We start from the raw sequence: 26056 nt of genomic DNA on the forward strand, positions 1-26056 counted from the left end.
ATAAATAATAGGGGGGACAAAGAGGTCCAAGAACCACTGGGAAAATTACGAAATTATGATAAGACGAAAAAACTTAGGAGGGAGGAGAAGACCCATGACATAGAATTGACTTGTCAACAAAGAGTTACGGAAAGATTGGAGATACTGAATTGTGGGTTGGATTGAAAAAAATTGGGAAGAAATCTGAGAATGGTTTTATTAACTCAAAAGAGGTTTTTTACTTTTTGAGGGGGAGGAATCCCTTGGGAAAGATCCCCTGCGGGAAGACGTGAAAGATTGCCCTTTTCCTCAATGCACAACTGGCGGACAAGTTGTGACCCCTTTACTGAAGCCTTGTCTTTCCAGTCTTCAATATTATCTTCATCCCTCATCGCCGAGCATTATTCATTCAATTATTTTAGGGAACAAGGCCCAGAAAAAAGCGATTCAAGGTTCGCTCAGATTCTTACTTCATTTTCCTGAACTCCTATCGTTTTCACAGGCCTTTGTATTTTCGGTCTTAGACTATTTGAAATTATGCCAAGGGGCAATTTACTTTTTTATTGAGATGTGGGGTTGTTTCCACAGATGGAAATTAAGAGGCTAGTGCAGCCAATTTTTCACGATGGCTGGCATCATCGAAAGTTCCAGGAACTGATTCTCTGCTCCTGTCAAATGTAAATTCGTGAGAGCAAGAAAATTTTTGTTTTTGATTGTGCTGTGCACAATGAATTTCTACGAATCTTGGTGACTTCGATTTTCGAGACCAAATGCGGATGCCATATGATATAGACCATGGTGGTTCTACAACAGAGACGTGGGGATGACGACGAATCCTGAGCCAAGCGGTGGAAATACAGGCATTGGTAGAAGAAAGAAAAGAAGATAAGTAAGTTTGGTGATGTTGAAGTTGGTGTTATTTATTTTATGTTTCTGTTTTGTGCTCTGACCCATGGCGTGATGGCGGTCATTTTTCTTAGGAGGGAGGTGTTGGGACCTTTGGCCCCTTTTGTTTCAGAAAAATGCCTTTTTATAAATTTAACTTTATTTATGTTGAATAGCTAAACCCCCAGGAAAAGTTTTTATTACGATGTCTTAAGAATCCACTAATTAGCGAGTGGTTGAAAAAGCCAGTTGAGCGATGACTAATACAGCTTAAATTTAGTTTGAAAAGCTTCAAAGGATGCTGGGAGTCTGATTTGATTCGGCCAGTCATCGCCTTTGGTCAGAGGTGCGCGCGCAAGCGCGCGTCTGAAAGTGTATTGATTAATTGTAAGATTTTTACCTTTAGTTCCGTTTTTGAGGTTGTTATGTGACCCTTTTTGGAAGAATACAAGTAAGGTATTTTATAGAAACTGTGTACTATTTTCCGTAACCCAGTTAGGGTAGGAATAGAGCTACGAGGTACCGTCATTATTATATTGACAGGGAGGTTTGTTACCTCCAAGGAGAGAGTTAAGAGATTTTCTAGCCGTACCCCAAGGCGGGTACATTTGGCTTAAGAAAGTGGCCATTTGACCACTCGACCGCGTAATCGTACCCTGGGACATTGTATACTGTAAATAGGGTAGTACCAAACCCGATATTTGCAGAACCGGTATGGTAGAGACGGGCATAGCATTATCATTTGGGGCCGGGGCTTTCCCCTCCAATAAGTGGTGACACCAGTATATTACCGCGCCAGTGGCGTTGTGGTCTACCAGTATAACACTGGTGGCAAAACACAACGAACACTGGTGCCAGCGGTAGCTTGCACTACGAACAGGCAGTTACCGAATGTGATTCACCACTTGAAAATACGGTATGTGATATTGCTTCAAATAGACAAATTGAAACACGTGAATTACACAATATTAATGCAAATAGCATCATTGACTATATAAAGAGATACAATAAGAGTGAAGTTACTTTTTACTGTAGAAAATGTGACCCTGACTTTGCAGCCAATCAAGATCAATATACAGTGAATTCAAATGATCTACCAGCATTGGCTGTTCTCGACACTTGCCTATACGCACCAGAAGAAGAAGAAGAAATCTAAAAAGGAGAATAAAGACATTATTGTGCATAGGCATCTTTTTTATTAATAAACAAATTTACATACATTTTTAAAAAACTTAACTCGTAGGCCACTAAAATCAATATTATACAGGTCTGAGATCATATTTTCCCCCATAAAGTCGTTCAGAAGTGGATTGTCCACGTAAATGTTGAGAAACTGCTTGTAAGTACGACCACGATATCTGAAAACAAATATAGTAGCGCATGAAAACCACAAATTTTAGTCGATAGATCCTGCACTCTCTTTTGATTTTGAATAATAGTTTTTCCACTGCTCTCAATATAGCTGTTGATGTGCGGAGTGTAGAATGTATAGGGTAGACCAAGAGGATCAAAAAATTCGATTCTCTTTGTTGTTTGAAAGATGCACAGCCAAAAACCTGTCTTTACACTCGATGGACTGCCATTAACAATTATAATGGTATTTTTTTCACTGTGAATTTTTCCAAGGAAGTTCGATGGTATACAATAGGATCTGTATTTGGACATGTAGGGGTCCATATTAAATGTGCTGATTATTTGACTTGTGTTCATGGTGCAAGGTCTAGTAGAACACTGCCTTCGGGAGTGATTTCCCAATAGGTTTCAAATTGATTTAACGAGATTAGGGCAATACTCTCAGGTAATGGGTCGGCAAATATATACTCTAAACTTGCGCTCCCTGTTCGTACTATACTCAGATCTTGAGTGCCAGACAAGTCTAGTACAATGATACCATGTGTTTTAGCGAACTTTTTTCGGTTATATCATTTTCAAATAGCTGTGAGTCATGATCTAGAGATCTCACTGTCAACTCAGACAGTGTCCCATAGGATTTATCAAAAGATCGGTTGTCGAGTTGGATTTCATTTACTTTACATACAAGAGATGAAAGCCCAAACATCTCAAATTTATGTGGGCTACCTGTCAACGATCCGATTGCACTAGCACGTCTTAAAAATGCCAATGCTAATTTTGGTGTAATTTTACCATTGATAAAGGATAAGTCGGTGAAGGTGCGTGAACTCGTGGCAATATGACGTTGATGGGTGATTGTATGAGGAACAAATAATTTTATATTATTTCCAATACCTCTCAGTTTTTCCATTGCAAAAGCAACAGAACTCATAACCTGCTGCTTTGGTATATGAAGTATTGCCAAGGTGAGAGAGAGAGTTACATCAGGATTGGCAGGAAGTTTCTTTCGGAAATTGAAGTTGGATGGAACAAGCGTAAATTTTATATCCACTTTAATATTTGGTGGTAGCCATTGGGGTATATTAAATATCTCACGATATATTTTTCCAACTAGATGTAATTCACTAGTTGTGTCATTTTTAAGTGCATCTGTACTTTCAGTATCTGTAATATATTCATAGCCATTAGAGAAGCCGATCAATTCCTTATATGACTTTGGTGTCAACAATATGAACTGTATATAGCTCGTATATTTTGAGTGATTGTTGCTAGTGCTCACCAGTGTTCCATTTATGTAGAAACTGATTTGTCGAAATAAATTTTATAATATACAATTTTCATAAGATATTCCCTCAGCAAAAATTGGCATTCTGTTGTCGGACTTCTTGGGTATCACATGTAATTCTATAAATGTTGAAAACATGTTCATAAAGTAGTCTTCATTGGAATAAATTTGAAAGTGGATAATATCGGAGAGTGGTTGTTGTGGATAGAATTGTTCATAGTATCATAGTTTTACCCTCAGATTCCTTCTGCGGTAGATATGCCATTGTTCAGTCTAGGAACAGAAATCCTGTTTCGATCTAACAATCTTCTCCCTTGGGCTTCTTCTTCTTCTGCTTATTGTAGATGTTTTTTCGTTCTTTTCTTTGTAAGGAGTGATGTCTTTCGTTCCTGACCTGAGTAGAGACTGATGAGTGATGCACTGTTTCTCAAGTTTTTTAAACCTTTTCCATTTTACGAGATTTCTATTGCTCACCAAGGGTTCGTGCACTGGACCTAAGATTTTCCAAGCACTTTATTTTAAATCCTCGGCAGAGCCCCAATCGTATAGTGTAAAGGATACAAAATCTATCGCAACCAGTACAATATATTTTTTAGCCAGAGGTAGTGCAGAATGAAACAGCTTAGCAAAAAAACTGCCAAGACCATAGCTAGACATTGATGAACGACCTTTGTATTAGTCCATTCAATTGCCCTGTTGTCTTGGACCAAGAGTAGCAACATAGCAGTCAATATCAGGACATACGAATACCATTTTTCAAACTTTACTCGTAGGCCACTAAAATCAATATTATACAGGTCTGAGATCATATTTTCACCCATAAAGTCGTTCAGACGTGGATTGTCCATGTAAATGTTGAGAAACGGCTTGTAAGTACAACCACGATATGTGAAAACGAAATATAGTAGCGCAAGAAAACCACAAATTTTAGTCGATAGATCCTGCATTCTCTTTCGACTTTGAATAATAGTTTTTCCACTGCTCTCAATATAGCTGTTGATGTGCGGAGTGAAGAATGTATAGGGTAGACAAAGAGGATCAAAAAATTCAATTCTCTTTGATGTTTGAAAAATGCAGAGCCAATGACCTGTCTTCACACTCGATGGACTGCTATTAATAATGATAATGGTATTGTTTGCACTTTGAATTTTTCCAAGGAAGTCCGACGGTATACATTAGGATCTGTGTTTGGACATGTAGGGGTCCATATTAAATGTGCTGATTATTTGACTTGTGTTCTTGGTGCAAGGTCTAGTAGAACACTGCCTTCGGGAGTGATTTCCCAATAGGTTTCAAATTGATTTAACGAGATTAGGGCAATACTCTCAGGTAATGGGTCGGCAAATATATACTCTAAACTTGCGCTCCCTGTTCGTACTATACTCAGATCTTGAGTGCCAGACAAGTCTAGTACAATGATGCCATGTATTTTAGCGAACATTTTTTCGGTTATATAATTTTCAAATAGCTGTGAATCATGATCTAGAGATCTCATTGTCAACTCATACAGTGTCTTATAGGATTTATCAAAAGATCGGTTGTCGATTGGGATTCCATTTACTTTACATACAAGAGATGAAAGCCCAAACATCTCAAATTTATTTGGAATACCTGTCAACGATCCTATTGCACTAGTACGTCTTACAAATGCCAATGCTAATTTTGGCGTAATTTCACCATTGATAAAGGATAAGTCGGTGAAGGTGCGTGAACTCGTGGCAATATGACGTTGATGGGTGATTGTATGAGGAACAAATAATTATATATTATTTCTAATACCTCTCAGTTTTTCCACTGCAAAAGCAACAGAACTCATAACCTGCTGCTTTTGTACATGAAGTATTGCCAAGGTGAGAGAGAGAGTTACATCAGGATTGGCAGGAAGTTCCTTTCGGAAATTGAAGTTGGATGGAACAAGCGTAAATTTTATATCCACTTTAATATTTGGTGGTAGTCATTGGGGTGTATTAAATATCTCACGATATATTTTTCCAACTAGATGTAATTCACTAGTTGTGTCATTTTTAAGTGCATCTATACTTTCAGTATCTGTAATATATTCATATCCATTAGAGAAGCCGATCAATTCCTTATATGACTTTGGTGTCAACAATATGAACTGTATATAGCTCGTATAATTTGAGTGATTGTTGCTAGTGCTCACCAGTGATCACCAGTGCTCACCAGTGCTCACCATTGAAAAAATTCTGAAGAGAACTTGAACTTTTCTTCACTTCATTGAGAAAATTTAGAATTAAAGTGAAACTTTTTATTTTCATGGAAAATATACACAATCATAATATAACTTTTCCTATCTTCTATGGAAAAATTTAGAACAGAACTTAAAATTTTCTATGCTATTTGAGAAATTAAGAACTGAAGTGGAAACTTTTTTTTCATTTTCTTTGGTAAAATTCAGAATTGAGCTAATTTTTTCTCTTCTTTGAGAAAATTCAGAAGAGAAATTGAACATTTTGCACTTCTTCGAGAAAAATCAGAATTAAAGTGTAGCTCTTTACCGTCATGGCGAATATTCACGATTAAAGTACAACTTCTTTTTATCTACTACCAAAAATTTGAACAGAACTTTAATTTTTTGATCTCTTTAAGGAAAATCGGAATTAAAATTTATAAAATTTAGAATTAAAATGAAACTTTTTATCTTCGTGGAAAATATTCACAATTATAGTATAACTTTTCCTATCTTCTAGGAAAAATTTGGAAGAGAACATTAATTTTTTCATCTCTTTGAGAAAAATCGGAATTGAAATGAAGAAAGTTTAGAATTAAAATGAAACTTTTTATGTTCGTGAAAAATATTCACAATCATAGTATGGCTTTTCCTATCTTCTATGTAAAAATTTAGAACAGAACTTAAAAATTTTTATGTCTTTGAGAAATTAAGAACTGAAGTAGAAGCTTTTTTCATTTTCTTTGGTAAATTTCAGAATTGTGCTAACATTTTCTCTTCTTTAATAAAATTCAGAAGAGAACTTGAACATTTTACACTTCTTCGAGAAAACTCAGAATTAAAGTTTAGCTCCTTATCGTCATGGCGAATATTCACGATTTAAGTATAACTTTTTTTCTATCTTCTACAAAAAATTTCGAGCAGAACTTGAAGTTTTCTTCACTTCTTTGAGAAAATATGTAATTAAAGCTGAACTTTTTCTCTTTTTGGAGGAAAAATTCAGAATCGATGTATCTAGGGTAAAATTTGGAACAGAACTTTAAATTTTTTCATCTCTTTGAGAAATATCGGAAGTGAAATTATAAAAATTTTGAATTAGAGTGAAACTTTTTATCTTCGTGGAAAATGTACACAATCATAGTATAACTTTTCCTATCTTCCACGGAAAAATTTAGAACTGAACTTTAAATTTTTATGCAATTTGAGAAATTAAGATCTGAAGTGGAACCTTTTTATTTCTTAAAAAAATAGAATTGATTTGCAAGTTCTTTGGTAATTCCGAATTGAGCTATTTTTTCACAATCAATGTATAGTTTTTTCTATCTTCTATGAAAAATTTGGAACAGTACTTTAAATTTTTTCATCTTTTTGTGATAAATCAGAACTAAAGCTGACCTTTTTTGGTAAAAAATATTCTTCGGAAAAAATAGAATTTATCTCTTACTAATTTCTTTTTCATTGAGAAAGTTCAGAAGAAAACTTGAACTTTCCCCCACTTCGTTGAGTCAATTTAGAATTAAAGTGGAACTTTTTATCTTCATGGAAAATATTCACAACTATGGTATAACTTTTTCTATTTTCTACGGGAAAATTTGGAACATAACTTTAATTTTTTATGTTTTTAAGGAATTAAGAACTGAAGTGGAAGCTTTTTATTTTCTCTGGATAAATTAGAATTGAAGTATAAGTTCTTTGGTAAAATTCAGAATTGAGCTAACTTTTCAAGATCAGAGTATAACTTTTTCTGTCTTCTATGAAAAATTTGGAACAGTACTTTTTCATCATTTTTTCATCTTTTTCATCTTTTCATCTTTTTTCATTTTTTCAGTAAATTTTTTCATCTCTTTGAGGAAAATCTGAACTGAAGCGAAAAATTTTTATTTTCTCTGGAAAAATAGAATTTGTCTGTAGCTTATTTCTCCTCTTATAAAAAATAAGAAATCACATGGAACTTTTTATCTTCGTGGTAAATCGTCACAATCATGGCATAACTTTTCCTATCTTCAACGCTAAAATTTAGAACAGAGCTTTAAATTTTTTTATGAACTTGGGAAAAATCTCAGAATTAAAGCGGAGCTCCTTATCGTCATGGTGAAATATTCACGATTTTTGTATAGCTTTTTCTATGTTTTACAAAAAATTTGGAGGATAACTTTAAATTTGTGTCTTTGGGGAAAAATCTGAACTGAAGTGGAACCTTGCTTGATGTTCTGGTGTGCAAAAAGTCGTAAAGTAAAGTTGTGGGTGAAAAGGATGAGTATCTCAACTTGTAAAATTGGTTTACATTGGATACTAAGAAAAAAACTTGCTCTAAAATAATATAACAAAGCCCTTTAAAAAGTGTTGCTTAATGTTGGGGCGTGCAAAAAGTAGTAAATTAAAGTTGTGGTGATAAGGATGAGTAATTCAACTTGTAACTTGGCCATATAAGGAAAATCAAGAAAGGATCTTTATCTAAAACGATATAATAAAGCAGTTTGAAAAGTATTGCTTGGTGTAGGGGTATTCAAAAAGCCGTGAAGTAAAGTTGTGGGTGAAAAGGATGAGTACTTCAACTTGTAAAGTTGGCTTAGGATGGATATTAAGAAAAGAACTTGTTCTGAAATAATATAATAAAGCCTTTTGAATAGTCATGCTTAGTGTTTTGGTATGCAAAAAGTCGTAAGGTAAAGTTGTGGGTGAAAAGGATGAGTACTTCAACTTGTAAAATAGGTTTAGGAGGGATATTAAGAAAAGAAATTGTTCTGAAAAGATATAATAAAGCATTTTTAAAAGTATTGCTTGGTGTTGGAGTGTTCAAAAAGCTGTAAAGTAAAGTTGTGGGTGAAAAGGATGAGTAGTTCAAGTTGTAAAATTGGTTTAGGAGGGACATTACGTAAAGAACTTGTTCTGAAAAGATATAATAAAGCCTTTTGAAAGTATTGCTTGGTGTTGGAGTATGCAAAAAGTCGTAGAGTTGTGTGTGAAAAGGATGAGTACTTCAACTTGTAAAATTGATTTAGGTGGGACATTAAGAAAATAACTTGTTCTGAAAAGATATTATAAAGCCTTTTTAAAAGTATTTCTTGGTGTTGGGGTATTAAAAAAGCTGTAAAGTAAAGTTGTGGGTGAAAAGGATGCGTACTTCAAGTTGTAAAATTAGTTTATGAGGGACATTAAGAAAAGAATAATATAATAAAGCCTTTTGAAAAGTATTGCTGGGTGTTGGGGTATGCAAAAAGTCTTAGAGTTGTGTGGGAAAAGGATGAGTACTTCAACTTGTAAAATTGATTTAGGAGGGATATTAAGAAAAGAACAAGTTCTGAAAAGCCTTTTGTAAAGTATTGCTTGATGTTGGGGTATGCAAAAAGTCGTAGAATTGTGTGTGAAAAGGATGAGTACTTCAACTTATAAAATAAGTTTAAGGGGGATATTAAGAAAAGAACTTGTTCGGAAAAATGTAGTAAAGCCTTTTTAAAAGTATTGCTTGGTATTGGGGTGTTCAAAAAGCTGTAAAGTAAAGTTGTGGGTGAAAAGGATGCCTACTTCAAGTTGTAAAATTGGTTTAGGAGTGACATTAAGAAAAGAATAATATAATAAAGCCTTTTGAAAAGTATTTCTGGGTGTTGGGGTACACAAAAAATCTTAGACTTGTGTGGGAAAAGGATGAGTAATTCAACATGTAAAATTGGTTTAAGAGTGATTTTAAGAAAGGACTTGTTCTGAAACAATATGTTAAAGCCTCTTGAAATTATTGCTTGGTGTTTAGGTATGCAAAAAGTCATAGAATTGTGGGTGAAAAGAATGAATACTTGAAGTTGTAAAATAGATGCAGGAGGGACATTAAGAAAAGAACTTGTTCTGAAAAACCTTTTGAAAAGTATTGCTTGGTGTTGGGGTATGCAAAAAGCTGTTGAGTTGTGTGTGAAAAGGATGAGTACTTCAAGTTGTAAAATTGGTTTATGACGGATACTAAGAAAAGAACTTGTTCTGATATAATATAATAAAGCCTTTTAAAAAGCATTGCTTGGTGTAGGGGTATTCAAAAAGCCATAAAGTAAAGTTGTGGGTGAAAAGGATGGATACTTCAACTTGTAAAATTGGTTTAGGAGGGAAATTAAAAACAAACTTGTTTTGAAATAATATAATAATGCCTTTTGAAAAGTATTGCTTGGTGTTGGGGTATGAAAAAAACCGTAAGGTAAAATTATGTGTGAAAAGGATGAATACTTCAACTTGTAAAATGGCTTTAAGAGGGACATTAAGAAAAGAACTTGTTATGAAAAATATAATAAAGCCTTTGAAAAGTATTGCTTGGTGTTGGGGTATTCAAAAAAGCCATAAAGCAAAGTTATGGGTGAAAAGGATGAGTACTTCAACTTGTAAAATGGGTTTAGGATGGACATTAAGAAAGCACTTTGTTATTAAATAATAAAATAAAGCCTTTTGAATAGTAATGTTTAGTGTTGTGGTATTCAAAAAGCCGTCAGGTAGCGTTATGGGTGAAAAACGTGAGAACATCAACTTTTAAAACTGATTTAGGAGGGGTATTAAGAAAAGAACTTGTTCTGAAAAGATATAATAAAGTCTTTTAAAAAGTATTGCTTGGTGTTGGGGTATTCAAAAAGCCATAATGTAAAGTTGTGATTTTAAGGATGAGTACTTCAAGTTGTAAAATTGGTTTATCAGGGACATTACGTAAAGAACTTGTTCTGAAAAAATATATTCGGGGGGAGCCAAAAAGTTGGGAGGAGGGGGGAGGGGCCCTTCTGTGTCTCAAGTGCGCAAAAAAAGTATTAAAAAATGGGGGGATGGGGGGGCTCTTTGGGGGCCCAGGGGAGGGAGGCCCTTCTGTGTCTCAAGCGCACCAAAAAAGTTAAAAAGAAATGGGAGGGGCAAAAAAGTTGGGTGAGGGCTCCTTTGGGATTTGGGTAGGTTTCACCCCAAATCATCTTCTAAAATGTCTCAAACTGTTTTGCCCAAAAAATCCCTAAAATGCCGATTAATTTTTTTCGCCCAAATAATCCCCTAAAAGTAATTCCTGCGTGTTCCTTTGTTTCGGCATCCCTGCGCTGTCACATTTGAAATTCCCAGGAAACCATTTCCCTCGTAAAATATATTCAATTTGTCTTGATCTCGTATGATATTCTGAAAAAATCTAAGGTGTTTCTAGTTACACTATTATGGCTTCGATAGAATATTAATATTTATCTCTTAGACCTAAATACCAGAGAAGCCATATTTAAAGATGTAATCCCCTCATGAGAGAATTCCCCTTCGATTATGTAAATCAATTTCTCAGAAATCTAGTCCCCTTCGTGGATCAATAAACCATGAATAAATTATGTACATACAGTAGTCATTAGGTCCCTCCTACTGTCTAGTTACCCTCCAATCACTTTCCACTATCAAAAAGGGCACTAGCTCTCTCAATTTTCAATTGAACGAGCCACTTTTGAAGTTTCAACGGCGACACTATCTATACAAACCTTATATACCCCCAGGGTATAACTTACAACCTTTACCCTGGGGGCTCTGGGGGATCTGTCATCCTCAAATACATAATTTCAAGAACTTTCAACTACGTTGAACAAAATGACTATCTCAAAACTTTGATTGTATGTGTTTGAGGAAATTGTGGGTGAGAGGGGGGTTAATTGCCCTTCAATCACTGTCGACTATTAAAAAGGGCACTAGCCTTTTCAATTCCCAATCGAATGAGCCCTTTTTGAAGTTTCTACAACATTGCTTTCTATAAAAACCTTATATGGCCCCAGGGCATAACCAACAACCCTTGCCCTAAGGACTTGGGGGGGGGGGTAGTCATCCTCAGACATAATTTCCAGAACTTAAAACTAAGTTGAAAAATGACTATCTCAAGATGTTAATTGAATGTGTTTGGGGAAATGGTGGGCGTGAGAGGGGGTTCGTTGCCCTCCAGTTATTTTCAACTATTAAAACGGGCACTAGCCATTTCAATTTCCAATCGTATGAGCCCTTTTTGAAGTTTCTACGACAACACTTTTTATAAAAACCTTATATGCCCCCAGGGCATAACTTATCCCCCTTGCCCTGAGGGCTGTGGGGGGGGGGTGGTATCATCCTCAAAGACCTAATTTTCAAAACGCTCAACTATGTTGAACAAAATGTTTATCTAAAAATTTTGATTGAGTGTGTTTGGGAAAAGGTGGACGTGAGAGGGGTGTTAGTTGCCCTCCAGAGTAGTAGGGACCTATCCAGAGGTACTACGAGAACACATGTGCTGCCATCTATAATTGAGTCTAATGCTGACAGGCTATAATTTATTCAAGGATTATTGATCCACGAAAGGGGACAGATTTCTGAGAACTTGATTGCATAACCGACTAGGACAAGAGGGGAACTAGATTTCTGAGAAGTTGATTTGCATAATCGGCGGGGAATAATTGATCCGCGAAAGGGGAATTAAGAAACATTATGGCTTCTTTAATCTTTAGGTCTGAGGGATAAATGGTCTTTAGTGACAGAGATAAATTGATATTCCGTTTTTAAATATGGCTTCTCAATAATTTTTTCGTCAGTGATAACAAGTTTTCTGTAAACAGTATCAAGCTCCCTGTCAAAGATACCAAATTTTTTTTAGAAAAAACAATTTCTTCGTTTATAATAACAAGTTTTCTGTAAGAACTAGCAAATTATCCCCGGAGCTTACAAAAGGTATTCTCGAATTTGCAGCTACATCTGTAATGAAAACAGGATTTAGCTTAAAAAAATGAATCCCATCCTGAAAGTCGAAATTTTTCGTCAGTGATAACAAGTATTTTATAAGAAGTAGCAAGTCATTTGCCAAAGGTATCAGTGTTTTCCTAGAATTAAATATTTTTTCGTCTATAAGAACAAGCTTTATGTATAAGGTAGCAAGTTTTCCTTAACACTACAAAATTTTCACTTAGAAATACTAAGATTTTCCTCAATATTAACAAACATCCACTTAAAACTATCAAATTCTTCTTAGAAGTATAATTTTTTTCCGTTCATGATAAAATGTTTTCTGTCAAAAGCAGCAAGTTTTCCTTAACAATAACAAATTTTCTCATCAAAGTAACAATTTTTTCCTTAACACTAACAGTTTTAGTTACATCTATCAAATTTTTCTTAGAAGTAACCATTTTTTGTCAGTGATAGCAAGTTTTCTGTAAAAAGTAGCAAGTTTTCTGCCAAAGATTACAAATTTTTCTTAGAAGGAATAATTTTTACGTTTATGATAACAAGTTTTCTGTCAGAAGTATCAAATTTTCCTTCACTATAACAAATTTTCTCTTCGAAGTAACAACTTTTTCCTCAATACTAACAAACTTCTACTTAAAACATCAAATATCTCTCAGAAGTAACAATTTTTTCGTCAGTGATAAAAAGTTTTCAGTAAGAAGTAGAAAGTTCCATGTCAAGGATACCAAAATTTTCTTAGAAATAATAATTTCTTCGTTTATGATAACAAGTTTTCTGTTAGAAGTAGCAATTTTTCCTTAACACTTAAAAAATTTTCTCCACATAGTAACAACTTTTACATTAATACTAACAAACTTTTTCTTAACACTATCAAATTTCTCTTAGAAGTAACGATTTTTTCGTCAGTGATAATACGTTTTCTGTAAAAAGTAGCGAGCTTTCTTCCAAACATACAAAATTTTTCATAGAAGTAACAATTTTGTGATTGTGAAAGCAACTTTTCTGACAGAAGTAACAAGTTTTTCTTAACACTAACAAATTCTCTCATCGAAGTAACAACATTCTTCCTTAATACTAACAAACTTTTAATTTACATTAAATTTCTCCTAGAAATAACAAGTATTTTCTTAACAGTAACAATTTTTGTAATAACTCCAACTTATCCGTCAAAGATAACAAATTTTATTTTAAAAGTAACAGTTTATAGTGACAGATAACATGATTTATGCTAAAAATTAGAAAGTTGTCCAGTAAGAATAACAAATTTTAATTATAAAGTTGGGTTTTATTCATTTTTTAAGGTTGATTTAGGCTAGGTTACGCATAAGCACGTAACCTAGCCTAAATTAACCTTAAAAAATTAATAAAACCCAACTTTATAAGAAAAATTTGTTATTTATTAAAAAGTTAAAAATTTGTAAATAAAAGTTAAAAAAACTTAAAAAAAAGTATAAAACAATGGGGAGAGGGGGCCCAAAAAGTTGTAGGGAGGGGTTGGGCCCTTCTGTGTCTCAAAAGCACAAAAAAAGTATTAAAAAATGGGGAGAGGGTCTTTGGGGGCCCTTTGGGGGCCCGGGGGGATGGGGGCCCTCTGGGATTGGGGTAGGGGACCTTACAACACTGTTCAAATGGAACTTGTGTATTATAACGACCACAGAGTTTCACCCCAAATCATCTTAATCATCTTCTAAAATCATATTCTAAAATGTCTCAAACTGTTTCGCCCAAATCATCTTCTAAAACGTCTCAAACTGTTTCGCTTAAATTATCTTCTAAAATGTCTCAAACTGTTTCACCCAAATAATCCCTAAACGTAATTTCTGCGTTTTCCTTTTGTTTTGGCATCCCTGCGCTGTCACATTTGAAATTCCCAGGAAAAAATTCCAGCGTTAATCTCTTCATCTCTAAGGTGTTCTTGGTTACTTTATTAAAGCTTCGATAGAATATTAATTTATCGCTAAGTCTAAAGACCTGAGAAGCCATATTTAAAAACATAATATCAATTTATCTCTGTCACTAAAGACCATTTATCTCTCAGACCTAACGATTAAAGAAGCAATAATTTTTCTTAATTCCCCTTTCGCGGATCAATAATTCCCCGCCTATTATGAAAATAAGTTTCTCAGAAATCCAGTTCCCCTCTTGTCCTAGTCGCTTATGCAATCAAGTTCTCAGAAATCTGTCCCCTTTCGTGGATCAATAATCCTTGAATAAATTATAGCCTGTCAGCGTTGGACTCAATTATTGATGGCAGAATATGTGTTCTCATAATACCTTTTGCTAGGTCCGAACTCTCCAGTCACTTTCGACTATTAAAAAGAGCACTAGTCATTTGAATTTCCGATGAATGGGCCGTTTTCAAGTTTCTACGACAAAGCTTTCAGGAAAAACCTTATGCCCCCCGAGCATAACTTATAACCCTTGTCCTGAAGACTGTGTGTGGATAGTGCTGCTCAAAGAACTTTCAACTTCGATGAAAAAAATGGCTATCTCAAAATTTTGATTGGATGTTTTTGGGGAAAAGGTGAGCTTTGAAGGGATGTTAATTGCCTTCCAATCACTTTCGATTATTAAGAAGGGCACTAGCCATTTCAATTTCCAATCGATTGAACCTTTTTTGAAGTTTATACGACAATACTTCCTATAAAAACCTTATATACCCCCAGGGCATTACTTACAACCTGAGCGGTAGGCGTGAGAGTGGTTTAGATGCTCTCCAATCACTTTCGACTACTAAAAAGGGCACTAGCCCTTTGAATTTCCAATGGAATGATTCCTTTTTCAAGTTTCTATGACAAAGCTTCCAAAAACAACCTTATAGACCCCCACGGCATAACTTACAACCTTAGCGCTGAGGGCTCTGGCGGGAGTATCATCCTCAAAGACCTAATTTTCCGAACTTTCAACTACGTTGAACAAAATGGCTATCTGAAAATTTTTATTGGATATGTTTGGGGAGACGGTGGGCATGAGAGGGGGGTTAGTTACCCTTCAATTACTTTTGACTATTAAAAAGGACACTAGGCCTCTCAATTTCCAATTTAATGAGCCCCTTTTGAAGTTTCTACCAAACGCTATCTATAAAACCCTTATAGCCTTTGCCCTGGGGGCTGTGGGGGGTTTTCCTTCCTCAAATACATATTTTGCAGAACTTTCAACTACGTTGAAATAAATGGATATCTAAAAATTTTGATTGTATGTGTTTGGGGAAATGGTGGGCGTGAGAGGGGGTTAGTTGCCTCCCAATCATTTTCAACTACTAAAAAGGGCATTAGCCATTTCAATTTCCAATCAAATGAGTTTCTATGTTTCTACGATAACGCTTTCTATAAAAAAAACCTTATATGCGCCCAGGGCATAACTTACAACCCTTGCCCTAAGGAGGGGGGTATCCTTAAAGACCTAATTTCAAAAGCTTTCAACTACGTTGAACAAAATGGTTGTCTAAAAATTTTGATTGGATGTGTTTGAGGAAAAGGTGGGCGTGAGAGGGGGGTTAGTTGCCCTCCAATCACTTTCGATTATTAAAAAGGGAACTTTAATGTTCAAATTTCCAATCGAATAAGCCCTTTGTCAAGTTTCTACGACAAAGCTTTCAATAAAAACTTTATTTGCCCCCAGGGCATACTTATAACCCTTGCCCTGAAGGCTTTAAGGGGAGTGTCCTGCTCAAAGATGTAATTTCCAGAACTTTCAAATGCGTTTAACAAAATGGCTATCTCAAAATTTTGATTGGATGGGTTAGGGGAAAAGGTGGGCGTGAAGGGGGTTGGATGCTCTGCAATCACTTTCGACTAATAAAAAGGGCTAGCCCTTTGAATTTCCAATCGAATGATTCCTTTTTCAAGTTTCTACGACAAAGCTTTCAATAAAAACCTTATATATCCCTAAGACATAACTTACAACCTTAGCCCTGAGGGCTCTGGCGGGAGTATTATCCTCAAAGACCTAATTTCCAGAACTTTTAACTACGTTGAACCAAATGGCTATCTGAAAATTGTATTGGAAATGTTTGGGGACATGGTGGGCGTCAGAAGGGGGTTAGTTACTCTTCAATCACTTCTGACTATTAAAAAGGACACTAGTCCTCTCAATTTCCAATTGAATGAGCCCTTTTGAAGTTTCTACGACAACACTATCTATAAAAAACTTACAACCTTTGCCCTGAGGGCTGTGGGGGGTTGTCATCCTCAAAGACTTAATTTACAGAATTTTCTACTACTTTGAAAAAAATTGCTATATCAAAATTTTGATGGGATGTATTTGGGGAAAAGGTGGGCGTGAGTGGGGGGTTAGTTACCCTCCAATCATTTTCAACTATTAAAAAGGACACTAGCCCTATGAACTTCCAATAGAATGAGCCCTTTTTGAAGTTTCTACGACAAAGCTTTCTATAGAAACCTTATATACCCCTGGGCATAACTTATAACCCTTTCCCTGAGGTCTGTGGGGGTAGTGTCCTCCTCAAAAACATAATGTCTATCTGGAAATCAACTACATTGAACAAAATGGCTATCTCAAAATTTTTATTGGATTTGGTTGGGGAAATGGTGGGCGTGAGAGGGGGGTTAGTTACACTCCAATCACTTTCGACTTTAAAAAGGGAACTAGCCCTCTCAATTTCCACTTGAATGAGCCCCTTTTGAAGCTTCAACGACAACGCTATCTATACAAACCTTATATGCCCCTAGGGTATAACTTACAACCTTTGCCCTTGGGGCTCTGGGTGGTTTGTCATCCTCAAAAACATAATTTTAAGAACTTTTAACTACGTTAAAAAAAATAGCTATCTCAAAATTTTAATTGTATGTGTTTGGGGAAATGGTGGGCATGAAAGGGGGTTAGTTGCCCTCCAGTCATTTTCAACTACTAAAAAGGGCACTAGCCATTTCAATTTCCAATCATATGAGTGTCTTTGTTTCTACGATAACGCTTTCTATAAAAACCTTATATGCCCCCAGGGCATAACTTACAACCCTTGCCCTAAGGGGGGGGGGTATCCTTAAAGACCTATTTTCAAAAGCTTTCAACTACGTTGAACAAAATAGTTGTCTAAAAATTTTGATTGGATGTGTTTGAGGAAAAGGTGGGCGTGAGAGGGGGGTTAGTTGCCCCCCAATCAATTTCGATTATTAAAAAGGGAACTTTAATGTTCAAATTTCCAATCGAATGAGCCCTTTTTCAAGTTTGTATGACAAAGCTTTCAATAAAAACTTTATTTGCTCCCAAGGCATAACTTATAACCATTGCCCTGAAGACTATGAGGGGAGTGTCCTGCTCAAAGATATAATTTCCAGAACTTTCAACCGCGTTGAACACAATGGCTATCTCAAAATTTTTATTGAATGTGTTTGGGGAATTGATGGATGTGGAAGAGGTGTTAGTTGCCTTCCAATCACTTTCGACTATTAAAAAGGGCACTAGCCATTTCAATTTCCAATCGAATGAGCCCTTTTTGAAGTTTCTATGACAACACTTTCTATGAAGACTTTATATACCCCCAGGGCATAACTTAAAACCTTTGCCCTGAGGGCTGTGGGGGTTGTCATCCTCAAAGACCTAATTTTCAGAACTTTTAAATATCTCGAGCAAAATGACTATTTCAAATTTTGATTGGATGTGTTTGGGAAATCGTGGGCGTGACAAGGGGGTTAGTTGCCCTTCAATCACTTTTAACTATTAATAAGGGCACTAGTCCTTTCAATTTCCAATCGAATGAGCCCTTTTTGAAGTTTCTACAACATCGCTTTCTATAAAAACCTTAGATGTCCCCAGGGCATAACTTACAACCCTTGCCCTGAGGGCTGTGGGGAGTTTGTCATCCTCAAAGACCTAATTTCCAAAACTTTCAACTAACTTTAACAAAATGGCTCTCTCAGAATTTTGATTGGATGTGTTTGGGGAAAAGGTGGGCGTGAGAGGGGGGTTAGTTGCCCTCCAATACTTTTGAATATTAAAAACGGCACTAGCAATTCTAATTTCCAATCGAACGAGCCCTTTTCGAAGTTTCTACGAGAACTCCTTCGATACGAAGTGCGCTGGTCTAAAAAAAAACAATAATAAATAATACATTGTGCCAACATCGTTCTTTACTTAGGCAGTGCTATTGCGCTACCTATGATTTTCATTTATAAGTTAGTCAAATATTATTTTTTAATGAAAGGTTCTCACCGGAACGAATACTGAGAAATCAGACATACCAACCCTTAGGGTCTACTGAGAGAATTCCTTGACAGCTGGATATCAGATAAACTGAAGGCAACCCTGAGAAATACGGGAAAAAAACTACGGCAATTAGCATCGTACCAACAGATGACTCTAAAAGAGGTCCAGATGCTCTCCAAGAGGGGATTAGATGTTCTCCAATCACTTTCGACTATTAAAAAGGGCATTAGCCCTTTGAATTTCAAATCTCTGGGGGGTTTGTCATCCTCAAATACATATATTGCAGAACTTTCAGCTACGTTGACCAAAATTGTCATCTCTAAACTTTGAAGAAATTTGTTTGGGGAAGTGGTGGCGTGAGAGGGGGGTTAGTTACTCTCCATTCACTTTCGACTATTAAAAAGGGCACTAGCCCTTTCAATTTCCAATCAAATGAGCTCTTTTTGAAGTTGAAGTTTAAGTTGCTCTGGGGGCTGTGGGGGGAGTGTCCTTCACAAAAACATAATTTCTATAGAGAAATCAACTACATTCAACAAAATGGCTGTCTCTAAACTTTGATTGAATGTGTTTGGGGAAATTGTGGGCGTGAGAGGGGGATTAGTTTCTCTCCATTCACTTTCGAGTATTAAAAAGGGCACTAGTCCTTTCAATTTCCAATCAAATGAGCCCTTTTTGAAGTTGAAGTTTAAGTTGCTCTGGGGGCTGTGGGGGGAGTGTCCTTCACAAAAACATAATTTCTATAGAGAAATCAACTACATTCAACAAAATGGCTGTCTCTAAACTTTGATTGAATGTATTTGGGGAAATTTTGGGCGTGAGAGGGGGATTAGTTTCTCTCCATTCACTTTCGAGTATTAAAAAGGGCACTAGCCCTTTCAATTTCCAATCAAATGAGCCCTTTTTGAAGTTTTTACAACAACACTTTCTATAAAATCTTATCCCAGGGCAAAACTTACAACCCTTGCCCTGAAGGGTCTGAGGGGTTATCATCCTCGAAGACCTAATTTCCAGAACTTTCAACTACGTTGAACTTTCAGCTATCTCAAAATTTTGATTGGATGTGTCTGGGAAATGGTGGGCGTGAGAAGGGGGTTAGTTGCCCTTCAATCACTTTCGACTATTAAAAAGGGCACTAGTCCTTTCAATTTCCAATCGAATGAGCCCTTTATGAAGTTTCTACAACATCGCTTTCTATGAAAAACCTTAGATGCCCCCAGAGTATAACTGACAACCCTTGCCCTGAGGGCTGGGGAATTTGTCAACCTCAAAGACCTAATTTCCAAAACTTTCAACTACTTTTGACAAAATGGCTATCTCAAAATTTTGATTTGATGTGATTGGGGAAAAGTTGGGCGTGAGAGGGGGGTTAGTTGCCCTCCAATCACTTTCGACTATTAAAAACGGCACTAGCCATTCTAATTTCCAATCGAACGAGCCCTTTTCGAAATTTCTACGAGAACTCCTTTGATACGAAGTGCGCTGGTCTAAAAAAAAATAACAATAAATAATACATTGTGCCAACATCGTTCTTTACTTAGGCAGCGCTATTGCGCTACCTATGATTTTCATTTATAATTTAGTCAAATATGATTTTTGAATGAAAGATTCTCACCGGAACGAATACTGAGAAATCACATACCGACCCTTAAGTCTACTGAGAGAATTCCTTGACAGCAGGATATCAGATAATTGAAGGCAACCCTGAGAAATACGGGAAAAAAACTACGGCAATTAGCATCGTACCAACAGATGAGTCTAAAAGAGGTCCAGATGCTCTCCAAGAGGGGATTAGATGTTCTCCAATCACTTTCGACTATTAAAAAGGGCATTAGCCCTTTGAATTTCAAATCTCTGGGGGGTTCGCCATCCTCAAATACATATATTGCAGAACTTTCAGCTACGTTGACCAAAATTGTCATCTCTAAACTTTGAAGAAATTTGTTTGGGGAAGGGGTGGCATGAGAGGGGGGTTAGTTTCTCTCCATTCACTTTCGACTATTAAAAAGGGCACTAGTCCTTTCAATTTCCAATCAAATGAGCTCTTTTTGAAGTTGAAGTTTAAGTTGCTCTGGGGGCTGTGGGGGGAGTGTCCTTCACAAAAACATAATTTCTATAGAGAAATCAACTACATTCAACAAAATGGCTGTCTCTAAACTTTGATTGAATGTGTTTGGGGAAATTGTGGGCGTGAGAGGGGGATTAGTTTCTCTCCATTCACTTTCGAGTATTAAAAAGGGCACTAGCCCTTTCAATTTCATATCAAATGAGCCCTTTTTGAAGTTTCTACGACAAAACTTTCTATAAAATCTTAGCCCAGGGCAAAACTTACAACCCTTGCCCTGAGGGGTCTGAGGGGGTTATCATCCTCGAAGACCTAATTTCCAGAACTTTCAACTACGTTGAACAAAATACATATCTCTAAAATTTTGATTATATGTGCTTAGTGAAATAGTGGGCGTAAGAGGGGGGTTAATTGTCCTTCAATCACTTTTGACTATTAAAAGGGCACTAGCCCTTTCAATTTCGAATTGAATGAGCTCTTTTTAAAGTTTCTATAAAAACCTATAAAATCTAATAGGCCCCCGGGCAGAACTGGCAGCCCTTTCCCTGAGGGCTGTGAAGGGGGGGGGTTGTCATCCTCAAAAACATAATTATTTCCAGAACTTTCAACTATGTTGAAAAAAATGGTTATCTCAAAATTTTGATTGGATGTGTCTGGGGAAATAGTGAGCGTGAAAGGGGGGTTAGTTGCCTTTCAGTCACTTTTAACTATTGAAAAGGGCACTAGTCCTTTCAATTTCCAATCGAATAAGCCCTTTTTGAAGGTCCTACAACAACGCTTTCTATAAAAATCATATATGCCCCCAGGGCATTACTGACAACTCTTACCCTAAGGTCTCTGGGGGGGTTGTCATCCTCAAGGCCCTAATTTCCAAAACTTTCAACTACCTTGAACAAAATGGCTGTCTCAGAATTTTGATTGGATGTGTTTGGGAAAAAGGTGGCCGTGAGAAGAGGGTTAGTTGCCCTCCAATCACTTTTGAATATTAAAAAGGGCACCAGCCATTCTAATTTCCAATCGAAAGAGCCCTATTCGAAGTTTATATGACAACTCCTTCGATACGAAGTGCGCCGGTCTAAAAAAAAAAAAAATAATAATAATAAATAATACATTGTGCCAACATCGTTCTTTACTTAGGCAGCGCTATTGCGCTGCCTATGATTTTCTTTTCTGAGAAATACTGGAAAAAAACTACGGCAATTAGCATCGTACCAACAGATGACTCTAAAAGAGGTCCAGATGCTCTCCAAGAGGGGATTAGATGTTCTCCAATCACTTTCGACTATTAAAAAGGGCATTAGCCCTTTTAATTTCAAATTTCTTGGGGGTTTGCCATCCTCAAATACATATATTGCAGAACTTTCAACTACGTTGAACAAAATTGCCATCTCTAAGCTTTGAAGAAATTTGTTTGGGGAGGTGGTGGCGTGAGAGGGGGGTTAGTTTCTCTCCATTCACTTTCGACTATTAAAAAGGGCACTAGCCCTTTCAATTTCCAATCAAGTGAGCCCTTTTTGAAGTTGAAGTTGAAGTTGCCCTGGAAGCTGTGGGGGGAATGTCCTCCACAAAAACATAATTTCTATATAGAAATCAACTACATTCAACAAAATGGTTGTCTCTAAACTTTTATTGAATGTGTTTGGGGAAATGGTGGGCGTGAGAGGGGGATTAGTTTCTCTCCATTCACTTTCGACTGTTAAAATGGGCACTAGTCCTTTCAATTTCCAATCAAATGAGCCCTTTATGAAGTTTCTACGACAAAACTTTCTATAAAGTCTTATCCCAGGGCAAAACTTACAACCCTTGCCCTGAGGGCTCTGAGGGGGTTTTCATCCTCAAAGACCTAATTTCCAGAACTTTTAACTACGTTGAACAAAATACATGTCCCAAAATTTTGATTATATTTGCTTAGGGAAATAGTGGGCGTGAGAGGGGGGTTAGTTGTCCTTCAATCACTTTCGACTATTAAAAAGGGCATTAGTCCTTTCAATTTACAATCGAATGAACTCTTTTTGAAGTTTCTATAAAACCTATAAAGCCTAATAGACCCCTGGACAGAACTGACAGCCCTTGCCCTGAGGGCTGTGAAGGGGGGGGGGGGGGTTGTCATCCTCAAAAACATAATTGTTTCCAGAACTTTCAACTACGTTGAAAAAAAAATGGTTATCTCAAAATTTTGATTGTATGTTTTTGGGGATATGGTGGGCATGAGAGGGGGTTAGTTGCCCTCCAATCATTTTCAACTATTAAAAGGGCACTAGCCATTTCAATTTCCAATCGAATGGGCACTTTTTGAAGTTTCTACTACAAAGCTTTCTATAAGAACCTTATATGCCCCCAGGACATAACTTGCAACCCTTACCCTGAGGGCTGTGGGGGGGGGGGTGTTGTCATCCTTAAAGACCTAATTTCAAAAACTTTCAACTAGGTTGAAAAAAATGAGTGTCTCAAAATTTTGATTGGATGTATTTGGGGAGACAGTGGGCGTGAGAGGGGGGTTAGTTGCCCTCCAATCATTTCCGACTATTAAAAAGGTCACTAGACCTTTGAATTTCCAATCGAATAAGCCCTTTTTCAAGTTTCTACGACAAACCTTTGAATAAAAGCCTTATTTGCCCCCAGGGTATAACTTACAACCCTTGCCCTGAGGGCTCTGGAGGGGGGGGGGGGGGTTGTCATCCTCAAAGACCTAATTTCCAGCACTTTCAACTAGCTTGAACAAAATGGATATCTCAAAATTTTGATTGGATGTGTTTGGGGAAAAGGTGGGAGTGAAAGGGGGGTTAGTTGCCATCCAATCAATTTCGACTATTAAAAAGGGCACTAACCATTCTAACTTCAAATCGAATGAGCCCTTTTCGAAGTTTCTACGACTCTTTCGATACGAAGTGCCCGGGTCTAAAAAAAAATAATAATAAATAATACATTGTGCCAACATCGTTGTTTACTTAGGCAGTGCTACTGCGCTGCCTATGATTTTCATTTTAAGTTAGTCGAATATGATGTTTGAATGAAAGGTTCTCACCGGAACGAATACTGAGAAATCAGACATACTGAGAGAATATAGTGCCACGGCTACTATCATCCACGAAAACGACGAGGGCGTCCTCATCCTGAGAAGACAGTTGATTTTTTTGAACACTAAAGATTCATAATGACATAGCCGATAGCAAACTGAATGTTTCTTAACCGTCACCATAAGGTCATTACCATAAATCAAAAACAGAAACGGTCTAAGAGCAGAACCTTGATGAACAACAAACTCAACTTTAGACGAAGAACGGAAAAGGGAATCTACAGATAATTAATAATATATAATATAATAATTATAATAATAATAAATAATAATATAGTAATAAAATAATAATAATAATGATTAATAATAATAATAAATAATATAATAATAATAATAATAGTAATAAAAGGGAATCTACAGATATAGTTCAACCTGACAAATAAGAATCAAAACAAGCATGAATCCGGATAGCAATGGGAATCAAACCAGAGTCAAATGCGACTTAAAGAAAATATAAAAGAGTTACAAATAAAAGGGTAAATATTGAGCAGTTCATATTGTTGACCTACAAATAAAGTAAACATACCACTCGATGCCTTTTTTTATAATCTTCCCAAATATAATAATGAATTTTACCGCAAATGAATTTTACCCCAGCCCCTACACATACCAATTCAGGGTATATATTTGCACATTTGGGGGATGGGGGTTTAAGGTACTGTTCTATTAACTAGGCAACACGCGAGACAGCCACACGAGAAAAGCAAAGATCAAATAGGCGTTACCCGGTAATTCCTATGAGACGCTGAAAAAAACAAGGGGTTTCTCACTCCGGGAACTATATTTAAACTTTAGTTTTTTGGGGGTTTAGAAGGAGATAAGATATGTAGGTTAGGTTAGGTCACGTATTTACAATTTGCTATGCTTTACCCTCCCCCCCCCTAATGTGCAAATATATAGCCAAAATTTTTTTCTAAAGTATTATATTTTCATCATATTTTGTTTTATTGCATTAGCATTAACCAAACTACATTTCTCGCGTGTTGCCTAGCTAATAGAACAGTACCAAAATTTATTTCTGATGCAAAAGAGAGTTAAGTTAAAAACCGAGAAAAATCCCATTTTCAAAAGAAAAGTTTTATAAGCTTTGTCAATATAGAGATAATTGAAGGGAGAATGAAGTTAAGCACCTTAGTTGGAATACAGTCAGGGCTATACGACAAGGAGCCGTTCAAGCTATTAACAATCCTGACTAGTTCAATATCAGAAGCAGGATACACCGTTGACTTGAGACAAGGGTCACAATTTGGATGTTACAGTGAAAACCTGACTGAAGAAACATTAGTTTTCCTAATATTGGCAATTTTTTTTATTAATACAGGCTTTGCGGCTCCATCACAGGTAATTATATGCCGCTAGTCCTGGTAAATACGATGCAAATGGTTCTTGAACAAAAGGTTCACCCTCAACAATCAAAACATCAACTACAAGACTTGAAGGGACTGAAGGAGCCCAAAAAGAAGAACAAAGTGCGGAATTAATCATCTGCCAAGTTTTTCGATATCCTTCCAGCATTCCAAGAATTCGTGCAGTGATTGTTTACATATAAAGGTAACGCACTAACATAATGTAAAAGTAGAGCCGTTAGATACCTTATTTTATCCTCTTTTTAATACCATTGTTATTTTTCTTACAATGCATCTCTCTAACCCTTATGGTCCAGACATAGCCCTAGATTCACAGCCTATGCCAATAAAAATATATGCCGAGGCATATATTGATTTATACCTGTCAAAACTGTTTATTTATATGCAAAGAAAAGTGACCATAGCCTTTCTAAAAAAGTCTAAAATAAGGCATCTTTAGAAATAGCATTTCTAGCACTTTTATGGAAAAACATTTTTACTTAAACACAAATATATCTAAACAATCTTAAAGAAAACAGCGTATATGCCTAGTCACATACTTCAGCCACCAGGCTGTTTTTTCACATTTTTCTATAAACCCTCCCAAAAACATCTATGTGAAGGGAAGGGTATGCAGGCCCATTAAATATTATAATAAATTCTCACCAAGTCCAAACAAAGTTCAAAGCAAACGTCCGCTCTCCGATTCTCACACTCGACTAAATCAAATCTTACCTAAACAAGTGAAGTTCGTCTTCGTATGGGTCTGATTTATGACGAAATGCATTTGAAAAGCTAAGTAAGCGTCTTCTTTTCTTTCTACATAAAACATAATCAAAGCAAAAGTGAATAGGGTTTGGTAGGAAGAATTTCATCCAGATAAAGTATGACAAACCAACATTTTATTATTTTTCAATGAAATATTTAATATATTTTTCAATGAAAATACCGGAAAAGGGTATCTTCAATAAAGGGTACCAAAAATGGGTGGTACTCTTGCATTATGTGGGCCTAAAATAAGGCATCT

The 26056-nt window shown here is 36.2% G+C and overlaps 1 protein-coding gene across 1 annotated transcript in view; it reads right to left on the reverse strand.

The window, feature by feature from the left end:
* The window catches only part of LOC148948072 (uncharacterized), a 38982-nt gene extending 13254 nt beyond the window's left edge, over positions 1-25728 (reverse strand). Inside the window, exon 1 of the mRNA XM_089096082.1 lies at positions 25696-25728. The gene's annotated coding sequence lies outside the window, so the exon portion shown is untranslated. The remainder of the gene's footprint in view (positions 1-25695) is intronic.
* Between the last annotated feature and the right edge of the window lie 328 nt (positions 25729-26056).

The sequence above is a fragment of the Artemia sp. Qi Xiang Cuo genome, chromosome 10, assembly GCF_049724085.1.
Source record: "Artemia sp. Qi Xiang Cuo chromosome 10, ASM4972408v1, whole genome shotgun sequence".
In the NCBI taxonomy this organism is placed as follows: domain Eukaryota; kingdom Metazoa; phylum Arthropoda; class Branchiopoda; order Anostraca; family Artemiidae; genus Artemia; species Artemia sp. Qi Xiang Cuo.